Source organism: Ranitomeya variabilis, chromosome 6 (genome assembly GCF_051348905.1).
Source record: "Ranitomeya variabilis isolate aRanVar5 chromosome 6, aRanVar5.hap1, whole genome shotgun sequence".
Lineage (NCBI taxonomy): Eukaryota > Metazoa > Chordata > Amphibia > Anura > Dendrobatidae > Ranitomeya > Ranitomeya variabilis.
Window position 1 is genome coordinate 559,292,638 of NC_135237.1, and position 25,667 is coordinate 559,318,304.

The 25,667-nt window shown below is 49.0% G+C and overlaps 1 protein-coding gene across 2 annotated transcripts in view; it reads left to right on the forward strand.

The window, feature by feature from the left end:
- The window catches only part of SLC45A4 (solute carrier family 45 member 4), a 114,178-nt gene that overhangs the window by 13,994 nt on the left and 74,517 nt on the right, over positions 1 to 25,667 (forward strand). Inside the window, exon 1 of one of the 2 annotated variants that reach the window (XM_077271314.1) lies at positions 1,300 to 1,653. The exons of the other annotated variant lie outside the window; for it this stretch is intronic. The gene's annotated coding sequence lies outside the window, so the exon portion shown is untranslated. Of the gene's footprint in view, positions 1 to 1,299; positions 1,654 to 25,667 lie in introns of those variants that run through there. 2 annotated transcript variants of the gene reach the window in all.

Consider the following 25,667-nt stretch of genomic DNA (forward strand, 5'->3'; position numbering starts at 1 on the left):
CTGCTGACCATGAAAGTATACTATCTGTCTTCTGCTATCTAGTAAGCGGACCTCAAATTTGCTAAGACTATTTTCCTGCTGCGTTTGTTGTTTCATCTGAACTCACCGTCATTATATGTGGGGGGCTACTGTCTTCTTTGGAATATTTCTCTAGAGGTGAGCCAGGTCTTATATTTCCCTCTGCTAGCTATTTAGGTCTTAGGCCAGAGCTGGGCATCTAGCGTTAAATAGGAAATGCTACCTGGCTATTTCTAGTTGCGCGGCAGGCTTAGTTCATGGTCAGTATAGTTCCATCTTCCGAGAGCTTGTCCTTCTATAGGCTTGCTATGATCTCTGCCTGCAGAGATCATGACACTACATGATCCCATTTGTCCCTCATGATTCACTGCTTGTCCTAATTTTATTTATTTGCCCTTTATTTTATGTCAATTTACCCCTTCACCCTTATTTTACCGCATGATTCACCCCTTCCCCCTTATTGTACCGTATGATTTGCCCCCTTCCCCTTAATTTTACCTCATGATTCACTCCTTCCCCCTAATTTTACCTCACGATTCACCCCTTCCCCAATTTTACCTCATGATTCACCTCTTCTCCCTTATTTTACCGCATGATTCACCTCTTCTCCCTTATTTTACCGCATGATTCACCTCTTCCCTCTCATTTTACCTGATTTACCCCTTCCCCCTAATTTTACCTCATGATTTACCCCTTCCCGCTTATTTTACCGCATGACTTGCACCCTTCCCCCTAATTTTACCTCATGATTCACCTCTTCCCCCTCATTTTAACTGATTCACCCCTTCCCCCTAATTTTACCTCATGATTCACCTCTTCCCCCTCATTTTACCTGATTCACCCCTTCCCCCTAATTTTACCTCAGGATTTACCCCTTCCCCCTAATTTTACATCATACTTCACCTCTTCTCCCCATTTTACCTCATGATTTACCCCTTCTCCCTAATTTTACCTCATGATTCCCCCCTTTCTCCCTCATGATAAGCACCATTCCCTCTCAGATTCACATGGCTGCCAGTATTTCACTGCCTTGATCACAGTCCTGACTGAAAACGTTTTCTCTCACAGGATCCCATCAGGACGGACGCGACCTCCCTTCCCGCCCTTCATCCTCAGCGCCATTATACCGGGATCCCCTCTGCCCAGCTCCTGGCAACAAGCATTACTACGTCATCTAGTGCACCGGCTGTAACCCCGCCCAGAGAGCTCACCCGTGACCAATCAGCGTTTAGTACCTGACTTTGCCTCGCCCCCCTCAGTATAGACGGTAACATATTATCAACATTGTGCACCGGCTGTAACCCCGCCCACAGAGCACGCCGGGCAACCTATCCGAGGTCAGCTTTACATCCGCCCCGCCCATCCCGTACACTGCTGCATATTAATGAACTGCGTCAACGGAAGGCCGAGGTGTCGGGAGAGGAGGTGTCGGGAGAGGAGGCCGGTGTCCAGCTCCTCCTTCACGGGATCTACACTTGTCAGCCGGCCGAGCCCTGCCTCTCGCTATATATACCGGGGACACCGCGCCTGAGCGGCCTGATTACTGGGGACCCCGGTGTGAGTGACCTGCCCTCCCCACAGAAGGCGGAGGACAACCCCTTTAATCCAACCATTTCTTGGCAGCGGAGCCCCCAGGTAGGAGCCTCCATGACTTCCACCTTCCGTTCTCTCCCGGAGCCCAGTGCGGCGGCTGCTCCTGTCCGCGGAGCTCACACTCGTCTTCTGCTCACAATCCGCGAGTTCTCTATTTACCTCGGCCATAGCTGGAGAGCTAATGTGCAGCCATTGTCTGCGGAGCTGGCGCTCTCCTGGCTGTGGTGGGCGCGGAGCTGGCGCTCTCCTGGCTGTGGTGGGTGCGGAGCTGGCGCTCTCCTGGCTGTGGTGGGTGCGGAGCTGGCGCTCTCCTGGCTGTGGTGGGTGCGGAGCTGGCGCTCTCCTGGCTGTGGTGGGTGCGGAGCTGGCGCTCTCCTGGCTGTGGTGGGTGCGGAGCTGGCGCTCTCCTGGCTGTGGTGGGTGCGGAGCTGGCGCTCTCCTGGCTGTGGTGGGTGCGGAGCCGGCGCTCTCCTGGCTGTGGCGGGTGCGGAGCCTGTCCGCCAGTCTGTGATGCATCTCGTCATTGGTGCTTTCCAACTGTCTGCAGAGCTTGCAATCTAATCACTGCCCTTAGATTTGTCTGCAGTGCTTCCAGGGTGGTCTGACGTTCTTCTTGTCTGCGGAGCTGGCGCTCTACTCCCTGCCTCCCCCGGGGACGCTTGTCTGCGGAGCTGGCGCTCTACTCCCTGCCTCCCCCGGGGGCGCTTGTCTGCGGAGCTGGCGCTCTACTCCCTGCCTCCCCCGGGGGCGCTTGTCTGCGGAGCTGGCGCTCTACTCCCCGCCTTCCCTCAGGGCGCTTGTCTGTGGAGCTTGCAATCTAACCCTTGGGTTTTTCTACAGCTTTTGGCCTATCCTTTTGTTTCCTGTCATCTGCAGAGCTCGCCCTATTTCTGGCCAGTGCACCTGTCTGCAGATCTTGCTGTTCATTGTAAAACCGTGCACTTGTTTGTCGTGCTTGCAGTCTATTTCCTCTGCATCACCTCTAGTGATGAGTGAGCATGCTCAGGTGCTGACAGCGTCTTCGGCGTACTCCAATAATATGTAGAGTTCCTTCAGCTGTCGCACAGCTGTGAGAAGTGCAGTGACGGTGACTCAAATCTATATTTTTCGAGCACACCGAAGACACTGTTAGCACCTGAGCATGCTCAGATAACACCTTATCCAAGCACGTTCACTCATTAATCGCTTCCCATATCCGATGCCATTGTGCTTGTCTGCGGAGCGTGCACTCTGTCGCGCTCAGCCTAACCTTTGCCCTTGAGTTCCTCTGCAGTGCTTTCAGCCTCATCACTTTCCACTGATCTGCAGAGCTTGCTCACTAATCCCTGCCCGTTCACTTGTCTCCACACTTTGCAGTTTGCCATCTAAGATGCCATTGCTCTTGTCTGCAGAGCTAGCACTCTAGTCTAATATTCCCTTAGGTGCGAGCCTTCTTGGTATGCCCTGCTTAAAGCTTCCGCTCCATTGTTGGTGTTGCTGCGCTTGTCTGCAGGGCTCGCAGTCTAACCTGTAGGCGACCTTGTGTGTGGTGCCCCTTACCAGCTGCTGCTACCCCCACTGAGCTGAATTGCTCCAGCATTGCCCTTGTATTAGGATACTGTGTATGGTGCTCTCCAGCTGTGGAGAACTGACTGTCCTAGCATGCTGGGACTTGTAGTGTTAGAACCCCTCCAGAGCCGCAGGCTGCAGATCTTTCAATGGTTTCCAGTTCGGGTCCGATCTTGCTATCTTTTATTGGGAGGGAAGGTGTAGATGCCGGAGTCTGCCAGTGGAGCTTGCAATCAAGGTGTTCTAGGGTTCTGATGACTGCAGAGGATTCTCGCCGGTTGTGAAATATGTTGCATCACACATGCCGTTCCTGTGATAAACCGTGTCCATCATTATGGTCCCAGGGCTATGACTCTGCCATTCTCCCGTGTATGCACTTCTGTTACAGCAGGCAGGATACTGCGGACCGGGTGAATCCAAGAAGCCCGGTGCAACTGGTGGTCCACTCTCTGGATTATTTTGGTACTTCATTGGTTTTGTTGCTCTTCTATAAAGAACATGGTTTGAAGCTGATCCAACAAGTATCCAGATCTCCTCACCTCTTCCTCTTTAGCGTCTGATTTACCATTGTGCTGACATTCCTTGAGCCCAGGACCCGTTATGGGATTAATTTCATTAGATGCTATTTTTTTTGGTAAGTGATGGGGAGGGCTCCTTGAGATCCTGACCTGGTTGGCACCTCTGATATCATTGAGAAGACCACCCCTCCATTTCACTCCTTGTAGGTGTTTTGTATTTTAGCCTGCTTGAAAAGACCACCCCAATGAACTGTGATCACACAATGCAAGTTTATGCCATGAGTTTCCCCCCCAAAAAATGTAATAAAACTGATGCATTTTTGCAGAACTGGCCAAAAAAAATCCTCTTGTGGACACAGGTTTAAACTTCATACTGAATGGCCAGTATCTGTACCTTCTGGAGTGTGGGTCCACTGCTAGGTCCTGAATTATGTGCCCCTTAAAGGGTTCCTTCACCTCCTGCTTTCCCTTGTGGCTCCTGACATAATGTATATTTTCCCTTTTAACCAAATCTGAAAACCTCCCGGAGCCGCTTCTTCTACATCTGGCCCTGATTTGCCTCTGACCACCGGCTAACTAGACCCTGCGGTCAGAGGTTTTGCTTAGAATTCACCCACTGATCCCACTCTTGTTCCTGGACAGTCAGGTGGAAAAACCCCACATTGTCCCAGTGTCCCACTCCTTCATTACATCTCCCCTCAATCACCTGCCGGACAGTTTGGACCCTCCTGAGGCTCCCAGGGTTAGTATTTGTACCTGCCCCATAGATCGGGGGCCTGGTATACGGCCGGTATACAGTGGTGCGGCGGTCCATGGTCTCTTCTCACTGCTGTGCCAATATTCTATCTATTCACTATATAGTATCTGATGCGGCAGAGTTGAGTTTGTCATTGAGCACGGCGCATGCTAATCCCGTTGGTACCCATATTTATCCCCCGAGAGATAAGAATGTAATTCGGCTCTGCAGCATCCGCACGTGGCTGTGCAATGCTCTGCGTGCCGTATTGTTTGCCTATGCTCTCGGCGGCCCCACTGCTTACACGGTGGGTATGTGACGGCGTACCTTCTCTTTGCAGCAGCGGCTGCGCTAACATCGATGGTGTAAGTGCTGATTCAAGGTTACGACGTACACGGCTCCAGCTGCGATTTCTGCATTAACCCCGTAAATGACGCGCCCATCACTACCGCCGGTCGTAGTCGCCGTGCCGTTTGTGTAACGTGGGTTTCTGTGTGAATCCCTCCGGTGTCCACAATGACCTTGACGGTGAGATCCTCGCACTGCGCACTTGTCATCTGCACCGTCCCGCGGCTTCAGTCCTACATCAATGGGTTTATTACAACTGATCTTAATTTGCGGCATTTAAAGGGCTGAGATGACGAGGACGGCGGCTCTGCAGTGCGCCGGACGATAAGGAGAGCTGTACTAATGACTCCGGCCCGCTGCTTAATGTGTACCTGCACTACGGACGGGGACGTCAGCAGCGAGGCACGAGGCTCAGGCGCCTCTTCTACTTTATTACAGTGACTTCATGGTTTGCATCAGTTCTGCCTGTCAATTAATGTGTCGGTGAGGCATCGAGTGTATCCCGGTTATCCACTGGGAACCAGTCGTGCCTCATTCCTCTGTGACTCAACCACCAGTAAGCGTGATAACTAAATGATGCATCGCTATGTACAGTCCTAGATCGGGCTGCCGATGTGCGGACACTCACCCTAGGGAGCGGAGATCATTGGCCACACTTTACAAAAAACAATGCACCCTTACAGCGCCCTACATCTCAGCTGTAGGGGGAGGACATCACTGCACACCTACAGCGCCCTACATCTCAGCTGTAGGGGGAGGACATCACTGCACACCTACAGCGTCCTACAGCTCTGCTATAGCGGGAGGACATCACTGCACACCGCGCCCTACATCTCTGCTACAGGGGAGGACATCACTGCACACCTACAGCGCCCTACATCTCAGCTATAGGGGAGGACATCACTGCACACCTACAGCGCCCTACATCTCCGCTATAGGGGGAGGACATCACTGCACACCTACATCTCAGCTATAAGGGGAGGACATCACTGCAAACCTAGAGCGCCCTACATCTCAGCTATAGGGGAGGACATCACTGCACACTTACAGCGCCCTACATCTCAGCTATAGGGGAGGACATCACTGCACAGCTACAGCGCCCTACATCTCAGCTATAGGGGGAGGACATCACTGCACACCTACAGCGCTCTACAGCGCTTTACATCTCTGCTATAGGGGGGACATCACTGCACACTTACAGCGCCCTACATCTCAGCTATAGGGGAGGACATCACTGCACACTTACAGCGCCCTACATCTCAGCTATAGGGGAGGACATCACTGCACACTTACAGCGCCCTACATCTCAGCTATAGGGGAGGATATCACTGCACACCTACAGCGTCCTACATCTCTGCTATAGGTTGAGGACATCACTGCACACTTACAGCGCCCTACATCTCAGCTATAGGGGAGGACATCACTGCACACTTACAGCGCCCTACATCTCTGCTCTAGGGGAGGACATCACTGCACACTTACAGCGCCCTACATCTCTGCTCTAGGGGAGGACATCACTGCACACTTACAGCGCCCTACATCTCAGCTATAGGGGAGGACATCACTGCACACTTACAGCGCCCTACATCTCAGCTATAGGGGAGGATATCACTGCACACCTACAGCGTCCTACATCTCTGCTATAGGGGGAGGACATCACTGCACACTTACAGCGCCCTACATCTCTGCTATAGGGGAGGACATCACTGCACACTTACAGCGCCCTACATCTCAGCTATAGGGGAGGACATCACTGCACACCTACAGCGTCCTACATCTCTGCTATAGGTTGAGGACATCACTGCACACTTACAGCGCCCTACATCTCAGCTATAGGGGAGGACATCACTGCACACTTACAGCGCCCTACATCTCTGCTCTAGGGGAGGACATCACTGCACACTTACAGCGCCCTACATCTCTGCTCTAGGGGAGGACATCACTGCACACTTACAGCGCCCTACATCTCAGCTATAGGGGAGGACATCACTGCACACCTACAGCGTCCTACATCTCTGCTATAGGGGGAGGACATCACTGCACACTTACAGCGCCCTACATCTCAGCTTCCTGGATCTGCAGTAGCTGCTCACACGTCCTTGTGTGCAGCAAATTTGCACAAGGATTTGCTCCATTTTTCAGAAATGAGTGATGCGACCCTTATTTATTGCAGAGTTTTCTAATGCATGCGAATGGGGCTGCACGGGATGGGGATGTAGGAGGAAAATGTGCACCATGAAGAGTAGGGACCTGCTTGTAAGAGAAGCTGAGGTCCCAGGCATTGCTTCCTCCGCTGCGTCCTCAGGATGCTGCTCTTCAGGCCATGTGCAGCAATGTACGGTTGGGGGATGGGCTGGATGTCGGTGACATTACTGGACGTGTGAAGGGCGACTTCTCATCCTCCATCAGATATGATGCGCTGTGCGCTAGCTCATGCCATGGGTCTGTTTGTACCTGGGTGGGGGGTGCACTAGCGACAGTGAGGGTCTTTATAGAACAGATCTGATGACTAATACTCACTCTGACTTTTATAATATAGTCTGTTGCGTTCAGTATGTTGCTTTGATAAGAATGATCTTCCTTCAATAATGGCCGGAGGGTTTTGCTGGCGCTTAAGCCCACATTGGGGCATGCTGGGAGTTGTAGTCTCACATCAGCTGGCTGATAACCCCTGGCCCTGTGACAGTGCACTTTCAGACTTGCTCCGGCCGTCCATGCTCTTGCTTAATCATTTCTTGTCTGACGACACGTCCCTGTATATTAAATGGATGCTGCTTCTGGTAACATTTCGGCACGTCTGCGCCCGGCGGGCACCTTGTCCTTGTGCCGGCAGTAGCCGCCGTCCGTGTGCCCCGCGCACACCGTATACATCACATTGCGATCATAACTTCCAAGAATACTGCAAGGTTCCAGTTGTGGTGTAATCCAATCTGTGCAGAAGTAGGTCACTAGACGAGCGGCCCGTGGAGAGGTTGCGGCTTTTTCTTTCTTTTTGGCTTGTTTGTTCTGGCAGTCGTATGCAGCAGTATTCCTGATCAGCTGCTGATAGCCGGCATCTTGCCAGAACCAATACATGGCCACTTAAAGGGCATCGGTACCTTGCGTGAAAATCTTACTAGTAGGATAGTGCTTTCTGAAATGTTGCTCTCATCTCGTGATGTGATAAATAGAAATTTGGCAAATTAGTAAATTTTTTTTTTTTTATTTCTGAAAAATCCCTCTAACGCCAGCCACTAGGGGGTCTCCCTTCTGTGTAACATGGCGCCCACTGCCTGTTGTTGAGTGCAATCCACGCTATCAGCAGCAATGCCTAGAAGGATAACAAGATGGAACTGTTCTGCTCCTGTCTGTCTAACCAGATACCTAACAGAGGCCACTGGAGACTCGAGGCATGTTTGTGGAAAGCTCCAGCACCTATTGTGCAGGGAGCATGTGGGTAGAAAGCTAGCGTTTTAAGCCGGCAATGTCATTTCAGTAAAGTTTGGCTCCTCTTATGCTCAGCGCAGAGTACTTTAGGACAAATAAAGGCTTTGAACACAAGAAATCGCCCCAAAGTGTCAATCACTTCCTGTCTCCTTACTGTTCCAGTACGATCTGTCTCCAGCAGCCAAGATGCCGAGATGGAATCTGTAAAGTGGTAGCAGGTTTGTATCGCTCTTGCCCTCCTGTCGGGCAGACTGCATGCAGGCATAACAGCGAAGCTGGCGTTCAGTCTAACCAATTGACAGTGCCTATTGGGATCTGCGGGAAAGGTTGTTTCGGCACCTGTAGTACTGGCAAAATGTTGATTAAAAAAAAAAGGAACTGCCCACTAATAGTGGATGGCAAATTAGAGTGAGTATCGGCACATTCCTTGGACATATTAGACTGACATGTGCACCAAAAGCAGTTTTAACTATTTAGTAATGTGGACAAGGCCGTACTTTTCAGTATCTTAGCTTAGTAACACTGGGAGAAGCTACAAACTCCAGATGTTTGGCTGGTGTTGAACCAAGGAAGAGGGCATTGTCAGGTAACAGTTCTACCCACTGAGTCATTGTGCTGCCCACAGAACTCAGGACGAGGGCATTGTTGGGTAAACATTTTACCCACTGAGCCACCGTGCTGCTCACAGAACTCGGGACTAGCATTGTCAGGTAACAGTTGTACCCACTGAGCCACCGTGCTGCCCACAGAGCCAAGATGAGAGCACTGTCAGGTAAGTGTTACCCACTGAGCCACCGTGCTGCCCACAGAACCCCACAGCCCTTTGAACGACCCCAAATGGTCCAGATGCCTCAGTAGGACTGGTGATCCATTGTTCTTACGCCTTAGGGTGGTTGGATTGTAAGTTTCTGGGGTCGAGGCCAATGTCGGTCACGACTTTCCCTGTATTTCCCATAAATATATAAAAGGATCTTTATTTACTTTCGTGCTCCTTCCAATAAACTACAGTAGCCCTCCGTCTGCAGACAGCGCCTTAGTCAGCGCGGGGCCGTCCTCTTATTCCTGTTCTTACCAGTAGCCCCACTTCTTCTGTCTGCTTCGGCACAGCGGTGGTTAATACTTATTGCTTTTGTAATGCTGCTTTTTAGCAAAAAAAAGTGGAGGAGTCATCGGTTTGTGGTCTCGCCGGCCGGCACATGACTGCACACAGCACAGTTCCCCTTCTCGAGCCAGCACCGCAGATGGAGATTGTGACGGAAGGGTCTCAGGAAGAGCAACCGTCGCACCCTCTCCCCCCAAAATCGGCAGAATCGGGTCTTGGTACTGGTCACGTAGCCCTTCATCTGCACTGAGCAAAGAGGAACCGGGATGTGGTGACACGCAGTGTACATGCCCCGTTCACGCGGTTCGGGTCAGACACCTTCTTGTTTTCTAGTGATTGAGAAGGTCCAGACAGCAGCCGGGTGTGCGTGATGGACTCGTCCTTCATGTCCGGAGCCTGCAGGGGACCTGGGATGTGATGTGCAGCCTGAAACGCGTCAGTGGCTCATAATGGTGGCTTTATGAAATGTTGGGCCTGTAAATTGGTTACGCAAGTGCAGATCGATCCACACTATGGTGCATTTTACATTCCCGGCGGTTCTGCTGATAATTGGGTCGCCGTAGATGTGCTGATGACACCGTGGGGTCCTGTGTTACAGCTGCAGGAAGGTGCCACAGTTCAGTCCTATAATCTGTAAATCGGGGTTTTGAGCTGGTGAGGCCTGAAACGCGTCAGGTGGGGATCGGGAGGCCCCGTCTTGAGCTCTGTGAGGATCTGTAGTGCAGCCATCTTTCAGTTTTTCTCATCCGCTTTTGTATCTGGACTTTTAATATTGCAGCTGCAGAGTCCCAGGGCTGATAACAGCGAGGGAGCAGATTACGCCTCTTGTTTTCCTATCTATATATCGCAGCCCTGAGCCTCTGCAGCTACAAGTCCTGGCGTGGCCTGCACCAGACGCAGTGCCATCGCCTGCACCAGATGCAGTGCCATCGCCTGCAGAGCTGAGACGTGTAGTGCAGCATCCTGAGATGACGGGTTCAGTGGTCGTCGTGCGCTCCGCATCCATGACATGTGCCAGTTCCATCTTTCACACTACTTTATAACATCCAGGATCTCTATCTGCCGTGTCTTCAGCTCAGGTTACACGGAGGCCCCGGTGGCCCCGCACCGTCTTCTGCTCACATGTCACCATTCTGACGTGGATTTTTTCATCACCAATCTGAGGCTGGATCTGCGCTGCCGGTGTGCGGCTCGTGGATTCGCCCGATTACCGTTCGGTGAGGCTATTCGTTGCTCTTTTAGTAAGCTCTGCTCAATTCTGTGCCGCAGAAAATCACACTGGTGAGATCTGACTCCAAACTTGCATTTATAGCATGGTGCGGCCCTACTAATGTATGGAGACCCTCACCGATCGCCCAGATTACGGAGCAGGAGCGCTGGGCCTGAGCTCGGGGGTGCTGAGCTGTGTCCGGACCCCTGGACCTTCTCCTGACAATGTCCCATCTCAAGACTCACATCCATATCAGTTTAGGGCCACAAATGTGTTATTTTCTTACCTGGTGACAATGCTGTTATTCTCATGTGGTGGCTTTTTTTTTTTTTTGTAGGGTTTTTTTTTTTTTCCCTCTTGTTCCTGCTCCTCTCCATTCCCGAGATGTGGTCCAATATACACTCACCGGCCACTTTATTAGGTACACCATGCTAGTAACGGGTTGGACCCCCTTTTGCCTTCAGAACTGCCTCAATTCTTCGTGGCATAGATTCAACAAGGTGCTGGAAGCATTCCTCAGAGATTTTGGTCCATATTGACATGATGGCATCACACAGTTGCCGCAGATTTGTCGGCTGCACATCCCAAAGATGCTCCATACAAGGCAGGATGGATCCATGCTTTCATGTTGTTTACGCCAAATTCTGACCCTACCATCCGAATGTCGCAGCAGAAATCGAGACTCATCAGACCAAGCAACGTTTTTCCAATCTTCTACTGTCCAATTTTGATGAGCTTGTACAAATTGTAGCCTCAGTTTCCTGTTCTTAGCTGAAAGGAGTGGTACCCGGTGTGGTCTTCTGCTGCTGTAGCCCATCTGCCTCAAAGTTCGACGCACTGTGCGTTCAGAGATGCTCTTAGGCCTACCTTGGTTGTAACGGGTGGCGATTTGAGTCACTGTTGCCTTTCTATCAGCTCGAACCAGTCTGCCCATTCTCCTCTGACCTCTGGCATCAACAAGGCATTTCCGCCCACAGAACTGCCGCTCACTGGATTTTTTTTCTTTTTCGGACCATTCTCTGTAAACCCTAGAGATGGTTGTGCGTGAAAATCCCAGTAGATCAGCAGTTTCTGAAATACTCAGACCAGCCCTTCTGGCACCAACAACCATGCCACGTTCAAAGGCACTCAAATCACCTTTCTTCCCCATACTGATGCTCGGTTTGAACTGCAGGAGATTGTCTTGACCATGTCTACATGCCTAAATGCACTGAGTTGCCGCCATGTGATTGGCTGATTAGAAATTAAGTGTTAACAAGAAGTTGGACAGGTGTACCTAATAAAGTGGCCAGTGAGTGTATATCCCTACATAGAAACCTACTCTCCATCAAAATAGGTGTGATCCTCTTGGAGACTCCCATAGGTAACGTTCACATTGGCGTTCTGCGCCGCAGCGTCGGGCACCGCATGCGTCATGCACCCCTATATTTAACATGGGGGCGCATGGACATGCATTGCACTTGCGTTTTGCGACGCATGCGTCACTGCGGCGCACGCGTCATGGTGCAGTGGACGCAGCAAGTTGCATTTTTGGTGCGTCCAAAATCAAGCAAAAAAAAGGACGCATGCGTCGCAAAACGCAGCGTTGTGCATGCGTTGTTCCTGCGTTGTGCGTTGCGTCGCCGACGCTGCGGCGCACAACGCAAATGTGAACGTAGCGATAGATGAATTGATCATGACGCCCATTTGGCTAAAAGGACTCCATTTTTGTATAGCAAAGTAAGGGCCAGAACTCAAACTGTAGAAAAGGGAAAAACAGGAGAACAGTGGCATTTACAGCAAGTAAAAAAAAGTTTGTATCATTAAAAATTATATTAACGTGTGTTAGTGATAGGTCCTACTAAAAATAAAGGGCAGACAGGAGCAGAAGGTGCGGCGCTTCTCCTGGAAGATAGTTTCTGGGATCGATGAAACCTGGACTAATACATAGTAGCAAACTCCAGCCACTTGGATATTGAAGTTGTTGTTTTTTTTTTTTTTTTTCTTTAATGGATTTCTCATGAATACCACCCCTTATTTTTATATAAGGAGTCAGTGGCTGATAGAAATCTGGCGATCAGCTGGTGTTGTAAGAGTGGCTCCTCCTAGCTGTACGTTTATCCAGCAGTGGCCACTACAGGTGAAATGTGGTATTACGGCCTGCCCATTGCAGGTCTATTGAAGCGACTGCTCTGTCTGGTACATGGGCTGTTCTCAGGACTCCCCTGTAGCAGGTAATAAGGACTGAGAAGCCTGTACTAGTTCCCTTCCAGTTACTGGGTATATTCCCATTTGGGGGTCCTTGGGTCCCTATAAGTCTTAAGAGAGTACCCCCCCAATATCTACACTATGGGCACCATTATCTTGTGGTGGCGTCTGTGATCCTCATGTCGCCCTGACAAGGGGCTGTTTACGTGCTCATGTTCGGGCTCGCTGGCCGGTTTGTCAGTGCATTCTTGGAAGCGCACGACTGTCCTGTGTCACTGCAGAAGAATGCAGCTGCCGGCCCGGACACCGGTGACTGTGCCACTTTAGACGCCCCAGGGCGGCCGACCTCATATGTAGTCAGCGGTTACCTGCGATGTGTCGGGATGACCCAACGCTGTTGGCCGGGCCTCGCGTTCACCTTGTGGTCATAGTACAGCTGGGTGGCAAACCATATGGTGTCCTTAGTGGGCTTTAAAGGTGGAGACCCAGCCTCCCTGTGCTACCTGAGAGTAGGTAATGCAGCAATTAATCGGTAACTGCAGGTTTTTGTTTTTTTTCTGCAGCACCATGTGCTACCGATTTTCTGTGCACAGAGAATCTGCAGCTTCTTCCTGGTGTGAAGATGCTGTAAAGGCTTTGTACCTACATGACTTTTCGGCTCTGATTCTTGCGTGCAAAATCCACGGCAGTAAAGCCCACAGCAGATCTGTCACACAATTATCCAGGTGAAATTTGCCCGTCCCGTTTACGTTGTGGAATTTCTCGGCCGCACAAATGAAATTGTTGAGCCTCAAATCCACAATGGAAAACCTTGCTGCCTGTCTCTCCCGTTGGGTACAGTTTTCTGGAGGGCAGAGCTAGCTCTGCAGGAAGCAATACCGCCGGCTGCTCCAGCTTATCCCCCCCCCCTCCAGCTGCTGCTCCTGCTTATCCCCCCCCCCCCAGCTGCTGCTCCTGCTTATCGCCCCCCCCAGCTGCTGCTCCTGCTTATCGCCCCCCCCAGCTGCTGCTCCTGCTTATCGCCCCCCCCAGCTGCTGCTCCTGCTTATCGCCCCCCCCAGCTGCTGCTCCTGCTTATCGCCCCCCCCAGCTGCTGCTCCTGCTTATCGCCCCCCCCTGCTGCTGCTCCTGCTTATCGCCCCCCCCTGCTGCTGCTCCTGCTTATCGCCCCCCCCTGCTGCTGCTCCTGCTTATCGCCCCCCCTGCTGCTGCTCCTGCTTATCGCCCCCCCCTGCTGCTGCTCCTGCTTATCGCCCCCCCCTGCTGCTCCTGCTTATCGCCGCCCCCCCCTGCTGCTCCTGCTTATCGCCCCCCCCCCCGCTGCTCCTGCTTATCGCCCCCCCCCCCCGCTGCTCCTGCTTATCGCCCCCCCCCCCCCCGCTGCTCCTTATCGCCTCCTGTGTGGCGTCTGCAGCTCTTGTGCTGTGTGTGTAGCTCTTGTGCTGTGTGCGCAGCTCATGGTGCTGCAGTGCAGATGTGCTCGCTGCGCTGTGTACAGGCGACGCTCTGCAGACTAAATATTATGACTCCGGCTCTCTGCAGCCTCAGATACAGTCATCGCTGCGCCAACTGATCGCAGTTTAACTTGTAAAATAAAATCCTCTTGCACACGGATGTTTAATGATCTGTACCGCATTTAAATTTTTTTTTTTCCTCGCATTATTGCGCTGTTTAATGAAGCCATTAGTGCACTTATTTCTGCTTTGCAGAGTGGCAAGTGCACGTGTTTCTTCCCTGCACCATTCTTGCCCCCCTCCTGTAACTGGCTGTCAGTCTTCACTGTCTCTGGCTGTTCTGTTCCTGAACCAGGGAGCTCTGGATGAACACCGCTATGGCTGCTACAACCTTTTCTACCTGTGTTGCCTATAGTATTGTGACTGAGCTGCGGATTATACAGTGTAAGATAAAACGACCTTACTACCTATACCGGGCACTGTAGTCACATTCAAAGCTGCATCAAAGTTCGATTTGATGTCCCTTTTCTATACTCCACCTCAGCTCTTGTCTGAGCCATTTATTAGAAATGATCCTACAGTGTCTGGTGTAAAATCTCTGATTACCTATGATGCACTATTCCGGCACTGCAGTGTGCAGGCACCATAGAAGTGTGCGGCTCCTGGGCTGACGGCGCGGCCCGGTGTTCTGTTTACGGGAGATAATTATACTCTAGAATATAATAACCACGTGTCACGTGTCGGGTTAATAGACTTCAGGCCACATACGACATGTTGTACAAGTCTGCAGCAATTATACTAGACACAGCCTGCAATGCTGAGGTGTTATGTGGTTGGTTTGTGTGGTTGTTGTTTTTTTTTTTTTTTTTTTTTTTTCCGTCCTCTCCTGGCATGAAGGGCAAGTATCTGGTAATTATGGCGCAGTGAGGTCAGTCTGTGATTGGATGATGTCATAGTCCATGTAGCCGGTCAGTCTGTGGGGTCACACTGTAGATGACCTCTGTCGTTCTTATCTAGATGATCCTCACCCATATGGTAAATGTCGGTAGAGAAGATCGTGAGCCACGTTTGTATCTGGGGTGTTTTGGGCTCTTCGGAGGGATTTCTCCTCTCGCGTGAAGCTCTTCCTTTTTTTTTTTTTCTAAGAAACCTTCCAATGTGCAGCGAGCCAGAAGAGATCTGGAATAATTGCAGAAACCTGACTCTGTCCTGGATTTGTAAGACATTTGTAAAGCACGAGCCCTGGCAGACGTTTCTTTATTTGCTCTGGTCGATTCTTGGGACTCGTCACAGATTGTGTTGCGAGCCTCTGGCCGTCTCCCATGTTCAGGCATCTGGTCTTGGCTCACCTACACGTCGGGCCCGATTAGTAATGCTGCGGGTTAGTGAAGCTTCATCTTTTAATGTGAGCGTGACATCCGATTGTAGAATAGGGCAGTGGTATTTTGTTACTTTTTGATGTGGTTCTTTTAAATTTTTTTAGCACTTTGCAACTTTTGTTGTAGCCATAGAAGTAGAGAGGTACATGTGCGTCCACCTCGATATCTGACTGTGCCGTAAGGGCCCCATTCTCGAGATGGATGCAGAGCCTATAGATGAGTGTTTAATGTTCCATGTCGGTGAATGCCGCCAGTCCCTTTGCCGCAGCCCCCCTGGCACCCTGACTGGCATCTGCCCTGCACATGATGAATTGCCAGAGTGAGCCGGTTATTGGGGATCTAATCAGGAGGGATAACACTGACTGTTCCCATCATCAGATTATCTGATTGTGTAATGGTCTGAAAAGCTCCACACAAGGCGTCATGACCCGACAAGAAGATCCTGGCATTTTGGCCACAAGTGAACTCCACGTGCCCTCTACGAAATGGAACCATCTGATTATAATCGCCTTCTTGTATCCGCACCCGAGTGGCTTTTTTTTTTCTTCGGAAGCTTTTAGCAGACGCTCCCAACAGAGCGGCCGAGAGCTCCTATCTGCCGAAGACGAATATTCAATTACTTCAGATGGGAACCGATGACCTCATACAATGCCAGAAATGATTTCCAGTGCGCGGCCGCCGCACTGACACTGCAGCATTCAACTAATTGCAACCGCACACCTACACGTGGATTGTCAGCAGATTTCACCTTCTGAAACCAGTAACCATACCGGTGATGGACTTTTTTTTATCCATATAAAAACATACGGTACTTGTTTTGTTTTTGTTTTTTTCTGCAAAAAAATAAATACATTTTCTTAATACAAATTAGATTGGACCAGTTCCAAATTGGGCAATGCAACACTGAATACCCACTGCTGCAGTCTGGAGTGGCGCATGCGTGACAACTGAGGATAGTGGCCTCGCTACTTACTGCACATGTGCCACCCATGTGTCCCGGGGGATTTCACTGTGGATTTCCACTTCCATACCTACACAATGCAATCTGACAATGCATTGCCAAAATTACGGCGCATGCGCCACCCCTCCCCGCAGTCAGTGCAAGTGATGGCTCCTGGTGCCGCAGACTGCCCCTGGTGGGAAACGGGAAGGGTTTAGTAACCGGAGACAGAATATTCCCTTACTTGGTAACACTTGTGAGCAAAGTATGTGAAGGGAGAAGTTATTTTCTTGTCAGTGTATCCACTCCAAGAAAAGATTTAAAGGAAATGGACAATATATTTTTTTTTTTTCTTCTTTTAATTGTTTGTATTTAGGGCTAAAATATTTTTTGCAATTGAGTTCCATTAGAATCTTTGCACCGTTTGCCTTCTGTAGTGTATTTGCTGCATCGCCTACTGCTGGCTGCAGAATGAGCTGTTTGAGAGTCTGTCAGTGAGTTTTGTTCTGACGGTAGTTTGTCTATCAGAATTGGCTCTCTGATGGATTCTTTGTTTCTTCTTTCTGCAGCCAAAATTTCTACCCTAAGATACAGACATATAAAGTGGGAACAGTGTGATTTCAACAAACTTTGCAAAAGTCAATATGACAAATAGTACAGTTTTATTTTAAAAAATTGCTTATTGGAGAAATTTTTACTTTTCCACTTATGAGCCCCTTCCCCCTCCCTCCTGAACTTGTTATCCACTTAGAAAAAAAACAGCTGAACTCCATCTTGCTCAAAACAAGACAGTGCTAGCTCAATGAAGTGCCATGGTACACCTCAAGTTTTCTATGTAGAGGGATTAGCAAAAAAGGGCACAAAGATCGTGTAGAGCTTTCTCTCCTCCCAGAGCTGGATTCACATCTACACTGCTCAGTACTGCTGTAGATTTCCTCCCTCGCTGCTGCTTCTTTCTGTGCTAAGGAATGAAGGGCAGGAATTGCAGCTAATTTCCTCCCCCACTAGCTCCGTGTGAGTTGCAAATTGGGGATGAATTTTGCAGTTGGGGAAAACTGGTGAAAATTCATGAAAGGAGTCTTGTAATGGATAAAGGACCGCTTGTTCTGAAAAGTTATGCTTTAAGGAAAGTGTCCATATTCGAAGTCCTCCACCTGGTGCAGGTATTGGTTCAGTTTCGAGATCTACTGACAGAATCCCTTTAAACTGCAGCCATTTTTTTTTATCTGTCTCCATTCATTAATCCGTGTCCTGTAGGTAAAACTGGTTTTGGGCTTCTCGGGTGTTTAGTCTGATTTCCAGTTAGTGAAATGTGCCTCCATGGTGGCCTTGCTTTGGTTGGACTTTTTAGATACCACAGTTTTGTACCCACCGAACCTCTCCTGATGGCAAATCTAAGGAGTCTGGAGGAAGGGGTGTATAAGCTGATGGAGCCGCTCTTGGTTTTACGTTATGGTTCTCGCACAACCCTTCTGAGGTCATTGAATTTTGGACTAATGTGGATGGAGATCTTCAGAGCTTTCATTCAGCGCTGCCTGCTGTCACCACCATGACTGCGCACCCTCCTCTTATACCTTGTGTCCTTCTTCTTCGTCTTGCACGCTGTCCACTTAATCTGCATGCTCTCCTACGATCATTTTACGATTATCTATTTTTTAATACCTATATTGCAATGTGCCATTCCTTGACTCCTCGCGCTTTTGATCGGCCGTGTGCAGTAGCGGAGCCTTAGGGATGAGCACTTTTCCAATTCCCACAATACAAAAGTGCAGTTCTAGCAAACTCTGCTTCCTGACCTCCCTACAAACTAATATTTATCTGAAGAAATATCTTAAAAATGCCAGAGCTGGGCTTTCCCGCTGCGCACTCCATTCCTGTGTGAAAGCCCTCTATTGTCCGCCGGTAAGCGGAGGCTTTATCCCTGGTAATGGCCGCATTGTGCTCTCGGCTTCGGAACTTTTCATTCAAGAGTTGTTTTTGTCAACAGATTAATTGTTTGGATTATTCTTGTAAAGGCCTCTTTTCACACATGTTGGTTTTGGATCCGGGTGTTGGTATTTGACTACTAAGAGGAGTGGGAAGATTAAAAGAACTTTCCAAATGATCTCCGGAGAGGTCGCTGTCCTCATGTCAGTAGTCCTTCGCTTCATTAACATTAGAACTTCAGATAGGAATGGTTATACACCATCAAAATAGAAATGGAGCAGAAGCCTCAAATTGCCAATAAAGAGCTGTAATGACCACTCCACAGTCTGCGGTTGACTTCTTAACTCCAACCTTTTGGTCTCCACCTTTTGACTTTTCCATCATGGTATTGTACTTGTCCTTGGGAATGTGACTCTTGCCATCATTGGTGCTTGGCAAAAGCTTTCAAATGTCTTATATTGCGAAGGCAGCCTCCATCCATCTGCCCTCTTGGGTCCTTTAGATATCTTTTTTTTGTAAGGTATCCCATGCTCTGCAACCTTCCCTCTACAAATCGGAGGTCCGCATGGCTCCTGTTCTGGAGGACTTCAGTTGCTCTTTTAATACATTGACAGCCATACTTCATGGCTTGTCATGACGTTCTCGGCAAGACTAGTCTAACAGGATTGATGCTAACTAATAGAAATCCATAGGTGTTGACCCATTATCTGAGGAGCTGCAAAAGTCTACAGACGTCTATTGGCTTAAAATGACCGTACCCTCGCACAGTATAGGGGGTCTAACTTGTCGGTTGTCATCTGTGTATGGGGCTGTTGGACTCGAACATGCTAAGTTATACCGCTTTCTCCATTGAGCACATCTGCCCGCTTTCTCCATTGAGCACGTCTGCCCTATCGTGCACATTTACGGGGCTGTGATATCAGAAGGTCTAGCTGTTGGCCCTTCTTTAGCCTAGCAATCATCTCAAAGCTGAAACAAATTCCATACCTTCTGGTTTAAACTCTATTCTAGCTTTGTTTTTACTTTTTTATTTTCTTGTGTTACCAAATATTTAATATCATTCGCTGTAACTGTTCCGTTCCGTCTTGTTAGGACACCTCACCTGGTCGGAGGTGTTCAGCAAGAACCAGTAGTGGAATGTTTGTTGGTAATGAGCCCTGACACAGCAAATGGGCTGGAAATAAAATATTGTGATTAGCACAACCCTCCAGGACAGGACACGCGCTCCCACTATAAGGCTTGTCGCGGCCTGGAGCCTGATCCCAGATACTCCGTGTAGGGCCAATGCTGCTGATCCTTGGAGAGACAGTGGATCACAGGATGGACTTTTGGAGCCTGACGCCAATTTCTAACCACATGGCCCACTAGCAGGTGGAAATGCCACCTGTCCTGTATCACATGTCGTGTGGACAGTTAATGATCATATTTTGTACCCAAGTCTGGACCCTCCGTGTCCTCGGATATTGAAGAATATTGAACCGTTTGACGGAACAGCCGTAAATTCTTTACATCTTTGGCCAACGTTACACTAACTTTTCCCCTCTGTTCCTGTGGGTGTAAAATGGTGTTTTGTTTTTTTTTTAATCTACTTTTGGAACTTGTGTATTTTGAGTCCACAAGTCTCATCGCAGAACACAAACTGTGACCACATTATTTTTTTATTTTTTGCTCCATTCCTTAGCAGCACGGTGACAAACAAAAGCTCTTGAGTCCTGGACTTCGTTACATGAATCTGTTTTATGCACGACCTCCTGTGTCTCGTTTCTGCCTTATTAGACAAAACTTTAATTACTGTGCTGTCATATTGTCTGCTCGAAGCCGAGGACCCGGCACAGAATGTTCTCTCTTCCATTGTGAAGGCACATATCTCATGCAGCTCATGTTTTGCGGCTTTTTTCTTTTTTCCTGGGAGTGGTCATTTATCATCAGTTGTTGCAAACACTTGACGTTTAACTTGTACCTTTTTATTTTCTACAGCAGTGACCTCCAAACGGAGAGGCTACCAACCACAGGTGACCCTTAGAATGGAGACCACCACTTTAGAGAGTGTGGTTTAGTTTGTCTGCACCATATGCTCCTTGACTCTTCAGACCAGTACAAGTATTGGGAGAATTTGGAGATTTGCTTCCCTACCCATTTTACACCCATTTGTTTGTATTCATAATTCAGCCACAGTTAATTCAGCCGTAGTCTGAGACACTGGTCCCTTGTGGATCACCCCCGACAAAGCTTCTTCATGCACAAGACCTGCTATATTGCATGCAGATGTTAAGAAATGGCAGTTACCAGGAACAGTGGATGTCAAGATGAGGTCTGGAAGATCAAGTAATATTTCAGTGAGAGCTGTTTGTAGGATTGCTAGAGGAACCTGCACAAATATGGCCTTCATGGAAAGTCATCAAAAGGAAACCTCCTGCGTCCTCACCATAAAACTCAACATCAGAAGTATGCAAAAGCAGATCTAAACAAGCCTGATGCAATTTGGAAACATGTCCTGTGGACCAATGCGGTTATAATTGAACTCTTTGGCCACTATTATTATTATTTATTTATATAGCACCATTAATTCCATGGTGCTGTACATGAGAAAGGGGTTACATACAGGGTTATAAATATCGTTTACAGTGACACACTGGTACAGAGGGGAGAGAGGACCCTGTCCTTGCGGACTTACATTCTATGGGATAGTGGGGAAGAGACAGAAGGTCGGAGTTGCAGCAGCTCTGGCGGTGGTGAGGTGGCTGCTCTGGCGAGGCTGCAGAATGGTTATTGCAGGCTGTAGGCTTTCTTGAAGAGATGGGTTTTCAGGTTCCGTCTGAAGGATCCGAGGGTGGTGGATAATCGGACGTGTTGAGGCATGGAATTCCAGAGGATGGGGGATATTCGGGAGAAATCTTGGAGGTGGTTGTGTGAGGACCGAATAAGTGTGGAGCAGAGAAGGAGGTCTTGGGAGGATCGGAGATTACGTGAGGGAAGATATTGGGAGATTAGTTCAGAGATATAGGGAGGGGACAGGTTGTGGATGGCTTTGTAGATCAGTGTTAGTAGTTTGAACTGGATTCGTTGGGGAATTGGGAGCCAGTGGAGGGATTTGCAAAGGGGAGAAGCAGGGGAGTAGCGAGGAGAGAGGTGGATTAGCCGGGCAGCATTTTAGACTTTAGAGGGCGTAATAGCCATTAGAGCAGGTTGAGCATACATTGTTAGGGGTGGTTTACGGTCAGACCAGGCCTTTTTTACCAGGACACCTTGGTGAATTATCATCTGGCATCGATTTGTTGAATATTTTTGGGCCCTGAGGTGTGGGCGATTTTGTGATATTCATAGATTATAGCATCTACAAATTAATTTAGGGACCCATAGGGCCTATAGGGCTAGCCGTCGAGGAGCGGGGGTGCCACATTGCGTCCAAGAGGGTGCCAACCTCCGCAGACAGGCAGGGAGCATTTTAGGGACACGTAGAGGTTATACTCTAATATTGTGCTTCCCACCCATTACCCCTGTATTTTCTGGCCAGTTTTTATTAACCCACTCTTATCAAGAGGGGCTTTTGTGATGTCAGTTTTGTTATTCTTATTCTTTTGATTCAAATAAAGATATTGTTTAGATTAGTTTTTGTTTATTCTTTTGGTAATACTAATTTTGGGTTATCAGACATTATACTTCCCTGGAGGACCCCAAGGCAAAAAGCTTAGTGATTCAGAATGTGGGATGACCTCTAGTTGGTCTAGAGAGATGTATAGATAGATAGGCCATCTGAAGGAAACTTTCAAATCTGAAGCCACAAGGATCTGACTAAAAATCCATCCAAGAAGCCGTCATCGCCCCAATCCTCCTCTACCACAATGAAGTCTGGGGCCCTCATACATATCCAGACTGGTCAAGGTGGGATTCCAGCCCAACAGAAATATTCCACCTGGAACTCTGTAGGCCCCTTCTCCAGGTCCATCGTAGCACCTTCAACAGTGCCTGTCGGGCTGAGGTGGGCAAATTCCCTCGTCACCTAGCAGTCCTGAAGGAGGTGCTGTCATTCCAGGCTCACTTGTATAGTAGAGTTGAGGACAGACTGGAGTGGTGCAAGAGAGTTAGCAGGGAGGCCACAGAGGAGGGTGTTGCAGTAGTCGAAGCGGGAGATAAGGGCATGCACAAGAGTCTTAGTAGATTGTGGGGTGAGGAAGGGACAGTTTCTGGCAATATTTTTGAGTTGGAGGCGACAAGAGGTGGCAAGAGTTTGAACGTGCAGTTTGAAGGACAAGGCAGAGTCGAGAGTTACCCCGAGGCAGTGGATTTCAGGTGCGGGAGAGAACGTGATGCCATTTACCATAATAGATAGATCAGGTAGGGGGGATACGTGAGATGGGGGAAAGATGATGAGTTCGGTTTTGTCTACATTGAGTTTTAGGAAGCGAGAGGTGAAGGAGGATATGGCTGACAGAAACTCCTGGATTCTGGACAGAAGAGAGGCGACATCTGAGCCAGAGAGGTAGATCTGAGTGTCGTCCGCATACAGATGGTACTGGAAGCCATGGGACTTTGAGTTGCCCTAGGCCAAGGGTATAGATGGAAAAAAGTAGAGGCCCTAGGACAGAGCCTTGAGGGACTCCAACAGAGAGAGGGTGGGATGAGGAGGTAGTGTGGGAGTGGGAGACACTAAATGTGCGGTCGGAAAGGTATGAGGCAATCCAGGACAGGGCAAGGTGCAAGGTCTTTGATGCTAAGGGAAGAAAGAATCTGTAGCAGTAGGCAGTGATCGACTGTGTCAAAAGCAGAGGACAGGTCAAGAAGGAGGAGGATGGAGAACTGTCTGTTAGCTTTGGCTGTGAGTAAGTCATTAGTAATTTTGGTCAGCGTAGTTTCGGTGGAGTGGTGGGGGCGGAAGCCAGATTGGAGGTTGTCAAGGAGAGAGTTAGATGAGAGGTGGGAGGAAAGTTGACCATGGACATGCTGCTCAAGGAGTTTTGAAGCAAACGGCAGCAGTGATATGGGGCGGTAGCTGGGCATAGCAGTTGGGTCAAGGTTAGTTTTTTTGAGGATGGGTGTGATGGTGGCATGTTTGAAGGCAGAGGGGAAGGTACCAGAAGATAGTGATAGGTTGAAGAGATGGGTTAGGGCTGGAATGAGCGTGTTAGTGAGGTTGGGGAGCAAGTGGGAGGAGATGGGGTCAAGTGCACAGGTGGTGAGGTTTGATTTGGAGAAGAGGCGAGTAAGCTCTCCTTCAGTGATGTTGGAGAGGGAGGTTATTGGGGAAGAGCAGAGGTCTGGTATATGGAGTGGTTGGGGACATGGAGCAGTTAGGGTTTGCCTTGTTTGGTCGATCTTGTTTTTGAAGTAGGTGGCGAAGTCCTCGGAGGGGAGTTGGGGGTGGCAGTGGTGGGCGGAGGAGGGAGTTAAATGTGCTGAACAGTTGTTTTGGTTTGTAGGATAGTGAAGATACAAGGTTAGTGAAATAGGTCTGTTTAGCGGAGGTGAGGGCTAATTTGAAGTCAAATGTAGCTTGTTTGAAAGCAGTGAAGTCGTCTGGCAGGCGTGTTTTCTTCCAACATCGCTCTGCAACCCTGGATGCTTGTCTAAGTTTTTTTGTGAGATTGTTATGCCAAGGTTGCTTATTGGTTCGTCGCACTTTGCCATGCATGAGAGGGGCGACTGAGTCTATGGCTGATGTGAGGGTGGAGTTATAAAAAGCGGTGGCGCTGTCCGTGTTGTGGAGTGAAGATATGGAGGACAGGGGTAGGAGAGAGTCTGTGAATGTCTAGATGTGCGAGGTTTCTGCGTGGATGTGGTAATGGCTGGACATGGGGGGGCGTTTGAGGAGGACAAGGATGAGAAGGTGAGTAGATGGTGGTCAGATAGAAGGAAGGGAGAGGTTATCAAATTATCAAAGGTATGCATTGGGGGGGGGGGGGGGGGGGAGAATGAATTCCAGGAAAAGAACATCTCACCAACTATTAAGCATGGGGGTGGATCAATCATGATTTGGGGTTGTGTTGCAATGGCACGAGGAACATTTTGCGGATAGAGGGAAGAATAGATTCAATGAAATTTCAACAAATTCTTGATGCAAACGTAACACCATCTGTAAAAAGCTGAAGGTGAGAAGCAAATGAATTCTACAAATGGATAATGAGCCTAAACGCTTGTCAAAGGCCACAATAGACAACCTCAAAAGGAGCAAGCTGAAGGTTTTACGATAGCCCTCAGTCCTGTGATCTGAAACTCATTGAAAATCTCTGGCTAGACCTTTAAAATAGCAAAGGATGCAAGACGACCCAGGAATCTCACAAAACTGGAAGAAGTTTCCAAGGAAAAATGGACGAAAATCCCTCAGACAAGAATTGAAAGACTCTTGTCTGGCTATGGCTACGAAAAGCTTAATAAGCTGTGATATTTGCAAAAGAGGGCGCTACAAAATACCAAGCATGCAGGGTGCCCAAACTTTTGCATAGGCCCATTTTCCTTTTTGTAAGTTTTAAAATGTAAAACATGAATATATAACAATATAGGGAACACTAAAATGCCACATCTTGGATATCGATGAGTGAAATATATTCCATTTGCAAATCTTTACTCATTACATAGTATAATACGTTGAGAACAATGAAACCTAAAAATGATCAAGTGTAAATCAAAATTAATATCCCATGGAGGTCTGGCTTTGGAATGATACTCAAAAACAAATTACAGGCTGATCCAACTTCAGTGGAAATGCCTCAAGACAAGAAAATGATGCTCAGTAGTGTGTGTGGGCTCTACGTGCCTGTATGATCTCCCTACAATGTCTGGGCATGCTCCTGATGAGGTGACTGTTCTCCTGATGGATCTCCTCCCAGACTTGGATTAAAGCATCAGTCAACTCCTGGACAGCCTGTGGTGCAATGTGGCATTGGTGGATGGAATGAGACATGATGTCCTGGATGTGCTCGATTGGATTCAGGTCTGGGGAACCGGCCAGTCCATAGCTTCAATGCCGTCATCATGCAGGAACTGCTGACACACTTCAACCACAGCAGGTCTAGCATTGTCATGCATCAGAAGGAACCCAGGGCCCTCTGGACCTGTATATGGTCTCACAATGGGTCTGAGGATCTCATCTCGGTACCTAATGGCGGTCAGAGTAGCTCTGGCTAGCACGTGGAGGGTTGTGTGGCCCTCCAAAGAAATGACGCAGTATTACTGACCCATGCCAGACCAGTCATGCTGGAGGATGTTTGAGGCAGCAGAACATTCTCCATGGGATCTTGAGACTCGCATGTTCTCACAGATGAGACCAGATTCACGCTGAAGAGCA